At 45.3% G+C, this 12,500-nt stretch overlaps 1 pseudogene across 1 annotated transcript in view; it reads left to right on the top strand.

Annotated features, from left to right (window-relative positions):
* The window catches only part of LOC310786237 (glypican-5-like), a 96,400-nt pseudogene that overhangs the window by 53,914 nt on the left and 29,986 nt on the right, over positions 1-12,500 (top strand). Inside the window, exon 9 of the transcript in view lies at positions 7,179-7,317. The product of the transcript in view is annotated as a glypican-5-like (transcript). The remainder of the gene's footprint in view (positions 1-7,178; positions 7,318-12,500) is intronic.

The raw sequence follows: 12,500 nt of genomic DNA, 5'->3' as shown, positions 1-12,500 counted from the left end.
CGCTGTCATGTATTTTCGTGCTCCCACATCAATGAGCCCTCATTTGCAGTCGGATCACATGACAGTGAATCACCACACAGAGCCTAGTCTGTCTCTCCACGTCCCCTGTGACATCACCACACAGAGCCTAGTCTGTCTCTCCACGTCCCCTGTGACATCACCACACAGAGCCTAGTCTGTCTCTCCACGTCCCCTGTGACATCACCACACAGAGCCTACTCTGTCTCTCCACATCCCCTGTGACATCACCACACAGAGCCTAGTCTGTCTCTCCACGTCCCCTGTGACATCACCACACAGAGTCTAGTCTGTCTCCCACGTCCCCTGTGACATCACCACACAGAGCCTAGTCTGTCTCTCCACATCCCCTGTGACATCACCACACAGAGTCTAGTCTGTCTCCCACGTCCCCTGTGACATCACCACACAGAGCCTAGTCTGTCTCCACGTCCCCTGTGACATCACCACACAGAGCCTAGTCTGTCTCCACGTCCCCTGTGACATCACCACACAGAGCCTACTCTGTCTCTCCACGTCCCCTGTGACATCACCACACAGAGCCTAGTCTGTCTCTCCACATCCCCTGTGACATCACCACACAGAGTCTAGTCTGTCTCCCACGTCCCCTGTGACATCACCACACAGAGCCTACTCTGTCTCTCCACGTCCCCTGTGACATCACCACACAGAGCCTAGTCTGTCTCTCCACATCCCCTGTGACATCACCACACAGAGCCGAGTCTGTCTCCACGTCCCCTGTGACATCACCACACAGAGCCTAGTCTGTCTCTCCACGTCCCCTGTGACATCACCACACAGAGTCTAGTCTGTCTCCCACGTCCCCTGTGACATCACCACACAGAGTCTAGTCTGTCTCTACGTCCCCTGTGACATCACCACACAGAGTCTAGTCAGTCTCCACGTGCCCTGTGACATCACCACACAGAGTCTAGTCAGTCTCCACGTCCCCTGTGACATCACCACACAGAGTCTAGTCAGTCTCCACGTCCCCTGTGACATCACCACACAGAGTCTAGTCTGTCTCCACGTCCCCTGTGACATCACCACACAGAGTCTAGTCTGTCTCCACGTGCCCTGTGACATCACCACACAGAGCCTAGTCAGTCTCCACGTGCCCTGTGACATCACCACACAGAGTCTAGTCTGTCTCTCCACGTCCCCTGTGACATCACCACACAGAGTCTAGTCAGTCTCCACATCCCCTGTGACATCACCACACAGAGCCTAGTCTGTCTCTCCACGTCCCCTGTGACATCACCACACAGAGCCTAGTCTGTCTCCACGTCCCCTGTGACATCACCACACAGAGCCTAGTCTGTCTCCACGTCCCCTGTGACATCACCACACAGAGCCTACTCTGTCTCTCCACGTCCCCTGTGACATCACCACACAGAGCCTAGTCTGTCTCTCCACATCCCCTGTGACATCACCACACAGAGTCTAGTCTGTCTCCCACGTCCCCTGTGACATCACCACACAGAGCCTACTCTGTCTCTCCACGTCCCCTGTGACATCACCACACAGAGCCTAGTCTGTCTCTCCACATCCCCTGTGACATCACCACACCGAGCCGAGTCTGTCTCCACGTCCCCTGTGACATCACCACACAGAGCCTAGTCTGTCTCTCCACGTCCCCTGTGACATCACCACACAGAGTCTAGTCTGTCTCCCACGTCCCCTGTGACATCACCACACAGAGTCTAGTCTGTCTCTACGTCCCCTGTGACATCACCACACAGAGTCTAGTCAGTCTCCACGTGCCCTGTGACATCACCACACAGAGTCTAGTCAGTCTCCACGTCCCCTGTGACATCACCACACAGAGTCTAGTCAGTCTCCACGTCCCCTGTGACATCACCACACAGAGTCTAGTCTGTCTCCACGTCCCCTGTGACATCACCACACAGAGTCTAGTCTGTCTCCACGTGCCCTGTGACATCACCACACAGAGCCTAGTCAGTCTCCACGTGCCCTGTGACATCACCACACAGAGTCTAGTCTGTCTCTCCACGTCCCCTGTGACATCACCACACAGAGTCTAGTCAGTCTCCACATCCCCTGTGACATCACCACACAGAGCCTAGTCTGTCTCTCCACGTCCCCTGTGACATCACCACACAGAGCCTAGTCTGTCTCCACGTCCCCTGTGACATCACCACACAGAGCCTAGTCTGTCTCTACGTCCCCTGTGACATCACCACACAGAGCCTAGTCTGTCTCTCCACGTCCCCTGTGACATCACCACACAGAGCCTAGTCTGTCTCTACGTCCCCTGTGACATCACCACACAGAGTCTAGTCTGTCTCTACGTCCCCTGTGACATCACCACACAGAGCCTAGTCTGTCTCTACGTCCCCTGTGACATCACCACACAGAGTCTAGTCTGTCTCTACGTCCCCTGTGACATCACCACACAGAGCCTAGTCTGTCTCCCACATCCCCTCTGACATCACCACACAGAGCCTAGTCTGTCTCTACGTCCCCTGTGACATCACCACACAGAGTCTAGTCTGTCTCTACGTCCCCTGTGACATCACCACACATAGTCTAGTCTGTCTCCACGTCCCCTGTGACATCACCACACAGAGTCTAGTCTGTCTCTACGTCCCCTGTGACATCACCACACAGAGTCTAGTCTGTCTCCACGTCCCCTGTGACATCACTGTGATACGGTATACCTACAGGACATGGTGGTGTACCGTGCATGATGGGACATGGTGGTGTACCGTGCATGATGGGGCAGGCAGACAGCAGACAGCTGTTGTTTATTTTTCATATTTCTGCGGATAATTGGCCAATCACAGACGTGATGTCATGTTCAGATTTCCCTGTGCAGCTACAGAGTTTGACGAGAGAACATTTTTCAGCAGTTTCAAACATCAGTGTCAGTCATTCAGAATCAAAGAGAGAGAGGGCTACATCATGTTCTACAGGGGGAAACCTGTACACACACACACACACACACACACACACACACACACACACACACACACACACACACACACACACAGAGAGGGCTACATCATGTTCTACAGGGACCTGTACACACACACACACACACACACACAGAGAGGGCTGCTTGCTAGACATCATGTTCTACAGGGGGAAACCTGTACACACACACACACACACACACACACACACACACACACACAGAGAGAGGGCTACATCATGTTCTACAGGGGGAAACCTGTACACACACACACACACACACACACACACACACACACACACACACACACACACACACACACAGAGAGAGGGCTACATCATGTTCTACAGGGGGAAACCTGTACACACACACACACACACACACACACACACACACACACACACACACACACACACACACACACACACACACACACACAGAGAGGGCTACATCATGTTCTACAGGGGGAAACCTGTACACACACACACACACACACACACACACACACACACACACACACACACACACACACACACACAGAGAGGGCTACATCATGTTCTTCAGGGGGAAACCTGTACACACCCAGACGTTTGGTGAGTGTTGCCAACGGCTCCACCTACACCAAAGCGGATAGAGACTGAGAACTGAGTCTACTGCCCAGCGCTCTGATCTGAGATCAGGTCAGAGTGAATTGACGAATGCACCCATTTAAATAAAGTAATTTCTGTTGGTAAATTGCTACTGTAAGACTATAATAAGGCTATAAACACAATAACACCACACAGAGCCAAACTCCATTAAACAATGTTCATGATGCCTTGTTATCTGCAAGCGGTTTTCTTCGCAGCTGGTTTGGGGTTTGGCCAAGGTTAGCTGTGGCTCTGCCTGGCGGAGTTCTGCACTCGACTGAGTGCACTTTTCTAGTATTCTTAAATAAATATTTTCTAGTATTCTTAAATATTCTTAAATTCTTAAATATAAATATTCTTAAATATATACAGTCCATCCTAATGTTGGCGGTTGTTTTACTTATCTCAATCCATACTGGAACTTATAGCTTACTCCCTTCTACTCTCTTCCATGCACAATACTGTATATCATACTGTGAACCAATTACTGTATATGTTGTTGTCACAGTTTGAAAACCTAATAACTACAATTTTGGTATTTTTCAATTTCCTATACTTCAACCAACAGGTTATCTAGTAGCCTACTTCATGGGTTGAGCAAGATCCTTGACTTTAACGGACCTTGAAAGCCATTAGAAAGCCAGTATGGGAATCCAAACTGAATGGGTGTTAAAAGCCAGATCTCTCAAATCCTGAATATTTTTTAGATGTATAAGTTTTCCATCTTCTGACAACCTTGCTACAGTACTGTATATAAACACACAGGCTGCGTGCCACAGTACTGTATATAAACACACAGGCTGCGTGCCACAGTACTGTATATAAACACACAGGCTGCGTGCCACAGTACTGTATATAAACACATGGCTGCGTGCCACAGTACTGTATATAAACACACAGGCTGCGTGCCACAGTACTGTATATAAACACACAGGCTGCGTGCCACAGTACTGTATATAAACACATGGCTGCGTGCCACAGTACTGTATATAAACACACAGGCTGCGTGCCACAGTACTGTATATAAACACACAGGCTGCGTGCCACAGTACTGTATATAAACACATGGCTGCGTGCCACAGTACTGTATATAAACACACAGGCTGCGTGCCACAGTACTGTATATAAACACACAGGCTGCGTGCCACAGTACTGTATATAAACACACGGCTGCGTGCCACAGTACTGTATATAAACACACAGGCTGCGTGCCACAGTACTGTATATAAACACACGGCTGCGTGCCACAGTACTGTATATAAACACACAGGCTGCGTGCCACAGTACTGTATATAAACACACGGCTGCGTGCCACAGTACTGTATATAAACACACAGGCTGCGTGCCACAGTACTGTATATAAACACACGGCTGCGTGCCACAGTACTGTATATAAACACACAGGCTGCGTGCCACAGTACTGTATATAAACACACGGCTGCGTGCCACAGTACTGTATATAAACACACAGGCTGCGTGCCACAGTACTGTATATAAACACATGGCTGCGTGCCACAGTACTGTATATAAACACACAGGCTGCGTGCCACAGTACTGTATATAAACACACAGGCTGCGTGCCACAGTACTGTATATAAACACACAGGCTGCGTGCCACAGTACTGTATATAAACACATGGCTGCGTGCCACAGTACTGTATATAAACACACAGGCTGCGTGCCACAGTACTGTATATAAACACACAGGCTGCGTGCCACAGTACTGTATATAAACACATGGCTGCGTGCCACAGTACTGTATATAAACACACAGGCTGCATGCCATACCATCCATGACCTGATTTAACTGAACAGTAGAGAATATGGATTCCTATAGGGAAGACCTCAATTACCCTCTTGTCTTCTCAGTGACCTGTGTGTGTGTGTGTGTGTGTGTGTGTGTGTGTGTGTGTGTGTGTGTGTGTGTGTGTGTGTGTGTGTGTGTGTCTACGTGCGCGTGCCCTTTCATGCTTTGGAGTGTGTTTGTGGTTACATGCCTTCTCTCTCGAGTATTTTGTGTCTTTCAGTATATGGCAGGAAAATAAATCACTTCACCCTCTGTCTTTAGCTCCCGGCTCTTCTCTGTGACACGCTGCTTCTAGGATCATGATGTCAGCGCTCTATGGCCGCGACCTTTCACCTTGTTGTTATTAGTTGTGTGTGTCACGCTGGTGGTCTGGGACTTGAAGCTTCTCCTATTACACTCATTCTTAAGTCATCTCTGGATCAGAACATCATAGACTGTATAACATACATACATAGCCACCGTGACTTCACCCATTGGTTTGCGGACACCCATTTTGGACGAGACGAAATCACTGGACAGGTGACCTGTCAATCACGCCCCAAAGCATAGCGTACTTTATTGTCTGTTTTACTGTAAATGGGGCCATGATTAAAGAAAATGAACACCATGCTGTATTGAAGAAAATAAACTAGTGATTGAGACCATAAAGTCAGTAGGGACAGTAGTGTTTACTAAGGTCCTAAATCAAGGGAGAAGTAGGGTCATTTTCCCATTGACTTCTGTACAGTCGGACTTCTTTTTGCACCTGTGTATGAATGGGTGAGTTATATAAAAATTCACCCTCCGTACAGGTGTCATGAATGGTCAAATTAGGTATACAGACCAAAAGTGTTTTTTTGTACCAGGTTGTAAATATGTTTATTTCTGCTGTAAAGTCCGGCATTTTAACATGCGGGTCTATGGGTCCGTTTGGAGCAAGCCTCAAGTGTAAAACAGAGGAAAGTCCGCACACTGGAGGCTCCAATCAGGCCCTAGTCTCTTAGAACAGACGAGTTGGCTTCCGCAATTTTCAAATGCTTCCGCCATACCGTCTGTACTTCGTGGGGGAGAATCATGTACCAACCGGAATGGGAAGTAGAAAGGCGGGTCTTCTGCTCATTAGTCCAATCAGAATCCAATATGCCGCATTTTTCGTGGACACACGTGTCGTGATTGGTCGGATTCCGTCGAACTTCTTTCCTGTCTGAAGTTTTTTTTCCCAACTTCCTTGTGCATGTTCTGGGGGTGTAACGTACAGACTGTATAGCTGCATTCGCCAGATGTAGATGAGACAGTCTGTTTTAAGAGACTAATCAGGCCCTGATTGGAGCCTCGAGTGTGACCCTGATTATCAGGGTTCATCAAAGATCCTGGTGGATCGAAACGTTGCACAAATAAAAAACCACTGATTAGATCCTCCAGTGTGTTTTATAGTGACTCAGTCCTGCAGCTGTAGGTTTTTCTCCTGGATGTCCACATCATTTGTTCTTTCCTCAGCAAGCCTCAAGTGTCCATTGGAGGAACTGCAGTTTTTGCCATTTCTGTGTTGGCTTCATTTTTCCAAGACGGAGGTTGTCACTTACTAATTATATACCTGAAAGGTAAATGTGAGCGCCTTTATGTGTTCACCATGTTATGTATAATGTGTATGGACATTTACGTGTGTGTGTGTGTGTGTGTGTGTGTGTGTGTGTGTGTGTGTGTGTGTGTGTGTGCGTGCGTGCGTGCGTGCGCGTGCGTGCGTGCGTGTGTGTGCGTGCGTGTGCGTGTGCGTGTGCGTGTGTGTGTGTGTGTGTGTGTGTGTGTTCAGGAGCTGCTACTGGAGCTAGGTTGGGCAAACAGAGCCAGAGGGAGGAAAGAAGAAGAGGAGGGAGGGAGTGGACAGAGAGCGAGGGGCAGCGGGGACGACTGTGATGATGAAGATGGCTGCCAAGGATCTGGTGAGAACGGTGAGTCAGTCAGGCATGCACATGCATGCGCCCGCACACCACACATGTGCACACGCACGCACACACACTCACACACACACAGACACACACACACACGCACACACACACACACACACACACACACACACACGCACACACACACACACACACAGACACACACACGCACACACGCACACACACACACACAGACACACACACGCACACACGCGCACACACACACACACTCACACACACACACACACACACACGCACGCACGCACACGCACACACACACACACACAGTTCCTTGGCATGGTAGAGGTTTTGAAGTGCGTCAGCGTGCTCCTATTCTGTGCCAGCAGGGAAATGCCCAGAGGAGGAAGAGTAGATGGATTCATCTCCATTCATCTGTGTGTTCTCTCTCTCTCTCTCTCTCTCTCTCTCTCTCTCTCTCTCTCTCTCTCTCTCTCTCTCTCTCTCTCTCTCTCTCTCTCTCTCTCTCTCTCTCTCTCTCTCTCTCTCTCTCTCTTTCTCTCCTCTCTCTCTCTCTCTCCCTGCATTCCCCCTCCCCTTTTCCATCTGGGTTTCTGCTGAGAGGAGCAGTTTACTTTTTACTGGGTTAGAATAAGGGTAAGGGATGCACTACCAACCAGGTCACAACAAAAACACAAATAGAGATAGATCAACTCTATAATTATTAATTTATCTCTTGACTTATTCATCGGGCTCATGATAATACATAATACCTGGGGACCCCTAGGGGCCTTGAAGTCATCCCAGGGACTAAATTGGTTCTAATTTAAATGAAAATCATTTATTTAGTTTGATCAGAATCAGTAGTTAGTCTACACAGATTAGTTTACCCAGTGCCTTCCAGACTGAATTGTGCTGTTCCCAATGAATAATAATGACTATATTTAGTATTTTCCCGGAATATCATCAGTCTTCTGCCCTTGAAGGTCGAAAGGTCCTCAAAATAGCCCCTCCTCTGTTATATAAAGCTGTGCACAGTCTATCTTTAGCTGGAAAAACATATATGTTGATTATTTACATACAAGACCCCGGCAACCCATGATGACACAACTTTCCATGATGCCATTGGCTTGTGACTGGAGTTTCCATGGTCTTATTGGTCCGTGACGTGGGCCAATCATTTTCAGGTCAAGTCAATAATGTCATAACAATGTTCACATGTTTTAAACATGACAACACCAGATGTGGAATATAAATATTATTGTGTCAAAGGGATCAGCTAAATAGATGTTATTCTGAATAGAATAGAGCAGAATAGAACAGAATAGAATAGAATAGAATAGAACAGAACAGAACAGAACAGAATAGAATAGAATAGAATAGAACAGAACAGAACAGAACAGAATAGAATAGAATAGAATAGAATAGAATAGAACAGAACAGAACAGAACAGAACAGAATAGAATAGAACAGAACAAAGAACAGAACAGAACAGAACAGAACAGAATAGAATAGAATAGAATAGAATAGAATAGAATAGAATAGAATAGAACAGAATAGAATAGAATAGAATAGAATAGAACAGAACAGAACAGAACAGAATAGAATAGAATAGAACAGAACAAAGAACAGAACAGAATAGAATAGAATAGAACAGAACAGAATTGAACAGAATAGAATAGAATAGAACAGAACAGAACAGAATAGAATAGAATAGAATAGAACAGAACAGAATATAACAGAACAGAATAGAACAGAACAGAATAGAACAGAATAGAATAGAATAGAATAGAACAGAACAGAATATAACAGAACAGAATATAACAGAACAGAATATAACAGAACAGAATAGAACAGAACAGAATATAACAGAACAGAATAGAACAGAATAGAATAGAATAGAACAGAACAGAACAGAACAGAATAGAATAGAATAGAATAGAACAGAACAGAATATAACAGAACAGAACAGAACAGAACAGGACAGAACAGAATAGAATATAACAGAACAGAATAGAACAGAACAGAATAGAACAGAATAGAATAGAATAGAATAGAACAGAACAGAATATAATAGAACAGAACAGAACAGAATAGAATAGAATAGAATAGAATAGAACAGAACAGAATATAACAGAACAGAATAGAATAGAACAGAACAGAATAGAACAGAATAGAATATAACAGAACAGAATAGAACAGAACAGAATAGAACAGAATAGAATAGAACAGAACAGAACAGAACAGAACAAAATATAACAGAACAGAATAGAACAGAACAGAACAGAATAGAATAGAATAGAATAGAATAGAACAGAATAGAATAGAATAGAATAGAATAGAATAGAACAGAACAGAACAGAACAGAACAGAACAGAATAGAACAGAACAGAACAGAACAGAATAGAATAGAATAGAACAGAACAGAACAGAACAGAACAGAATAGAATAGAATAGAATAGAACAGAACAGAACTGAATTGAATTGAATTGAATAGAATAGAATAGAATAGAATAGAATAGAATTGAATAGAATAGAATAGAATAGAATAGAACAGAACAGAACAGAACAGAACAGAACAGAACAGAATAGAATAGAATAGAATAGAACAGAACAGAACAGAATAGAATAGAATAGAACAGAACAGAATAGAACAGAACAGAACAGAATAGAACAGAATAGAATAGAATAGAACAGAACAGAACAGAACAAAATATAACAGAACAGAATAGAACAGAACAGAACAGAATAGAATAGAATAGAATAGAATAGAACAGAACAGAATTGAATTGAATTGAATTGAATTGAATAGAATAGAATTGAATAGAATAGAATAGAATAGAATAGAATAGAATCAATGGAGCTGGGTGGGCCCCATCTGAAGCTGTGCTCATTCTTCCATCCTGCATGGTCACCCTCTGGCCTGTCAGCCATGACTGGAGTTTGTGTCACAGGAACCTGCTGACCTTCGGCTGGTGGGTCCCTCTCTCCCTGAGGCCAGGCTGTTATGTAACGGCTCACTGTCCCTGCAACCCCACTCATCACTCTACTCACTACTGTGTGTGTGTGTGTGTGTGTGTGTGTGTGTGTGTGTGTGTGTGTGTGTGTGTGTGTCATCCCTATAGCTCTGTAAAGCACACGTCTAGCTTGTTACACACTTCTGCCACTGTATAATAGCAATAGACATGCTAGCACAGATCCCCATAGACACAGAGGGGTTTGGTACGGGGATAATGCAGTATTATTCCATGTTTTAGCTGTGTTTGCACTGGAAGAAGGCCCATCTTCCTGTTTCACAGCTAAAGCTTTAATTTAGCTGAACTCAAAAATGACTCCCCCCCCCCCCCCCACATACCTGGGTATTCAGTGCACCTATATAATAATGTATGCCGAAAGAAAAATCACAAAAATCAAATTTCTTTCGTTTTTCCACACTTTTTCCAATCAAAAGTTCATTTTTCAGGATTTCATTCATAACTGTAATCTACAGTATGGTGACGTAACGAAGTACTATCAAATGTCGACCCCATTTCAACCAATCATATCACGACATGGCAGCTGTCAATCAATCTTCATTTCGAGGAGAAAATTCTGCAGGCAAGATGGCGCCTACTGCCTGTAACCTGGCAGAATTTCTAGCCCATAAATGAACTAATAACTTGATCAATAAGTATGTAACATACAAAATAAAGCAAACGCTGATGTCTTCATTTGATGTAGAATGCAAAGGACATGTAACTGGCTCGTTAAACTCCCATTCCAGGAATTCCCTAGCCTGAGTTCACCCAGGCTAGGGTTTTGATGTGGGGGGGAGGAATCAGCATTACAAATGTTACCAATATACTGTAATAGATCCATCAACAGAAATAGAGTAGAGAGAGTACAATATAATTGTCTTTGAACATGTTAGATGTGTCATTGTTACGTGTATATAAGTTTCTCTTATTGAACCATACTTATTACACATTTGTCACATCCTATTCACTTAGCGGTAGCTTGGTGTGTTAGATCTGTGGAAACACACTGGCTCTGAAACTATTACTGTACGCTGGCTATTTACAGAGAAAATGGCTGCTTATGATTTACCAAGGTGATGCGTGGGCAGCGTGTCTCTCAAGATATTATATACAGTCCATGCTCTCAAGCCACAATGGATTCCTGAAGAAATAACCACAATAATGAATGGAAAAAGGAGACCCATGTAAACACACCTCGTACGCACCACAACAAGAATGACGCAGCATGTAAACACACCTCGTACGCACCACAACAAGAATGACGCAGCATGTAAACACACCTCGTACGCACCACAACAAGAATGACGCAGCATGTAAACACACCTCGTACGCACCACAACAAGAATGACGCAGCATGTAAACACACCTCGTACGCACCACAACAAGAATGACGCAGCATGTAAACACACCTCGTACGCACCACAACAAGAATGACGCAGCATGTAAACACACCTCGTACGCACCACAACAAGAATGACGCAGCATGTAAACACACCTCGTACGCACCACAACAAGAATGACGCAGCATGTAAACACACCTCGTACGCACCACAACAAGAATGATGCAGCATGTAAACACACCTCGTACGCACCACAACAAGAATGACGCAGCATGTAAACACACCTCGTACGCACCACAACAAGAATGACGCAGCATGTAAACACACCTCGTACGCACCACAACAAGAATGATGCTGCAGCATGTAAACACACCTCGTACGCACCACAACAAGAATGACGCAGCATGTAAACACACCTCGTACGCACCACAACAAGAATGACGCAGCATGTAAACACACCTCGTACGCACCACAACAAGAATGATGCAGCATGTAAACACACCTCGTACGCACCACAACAAGAATGACGCAGCATGTAAACACACCTCGTACGCACCACAACAAGAATGACGCAGCATGTAAACACACCTCGTACGCACCACAACAAGAATGACGCAGCATGTAAACACACCTCGTACGCACCACAACAAGAATGATGCTGCAGCATGTAAACACACCTCGTACGCACCACAACAAGAATGACGCAGCATGTAAACACACCTCGTACGCACCACAACAAGAATGATGCTGCAGCATGTAAACACACCTCGTACGCACCACAACAAGAATGATGCTGCAGCATGTAAACACACCTCGTACGCACCACAACAAGAATGACGCAGCATGTAAACACACCTCGTACGCACCACAACAA

Source organism: Poromitra crassiceps (assembly GCF_964638095.1).
Source record: "Poromitra crassiceps genome assembly, chromosome: 12".
Lineage (NCBI taxonomy): Eukaryota > Metazoa > Chordata > Actinopteri > Beryciformes > Melamphaidae > Poromitra > Poromitra crassiceps.
This window is presented reverse-complemented; position numbering and strand designations above follow the sequence as displayed.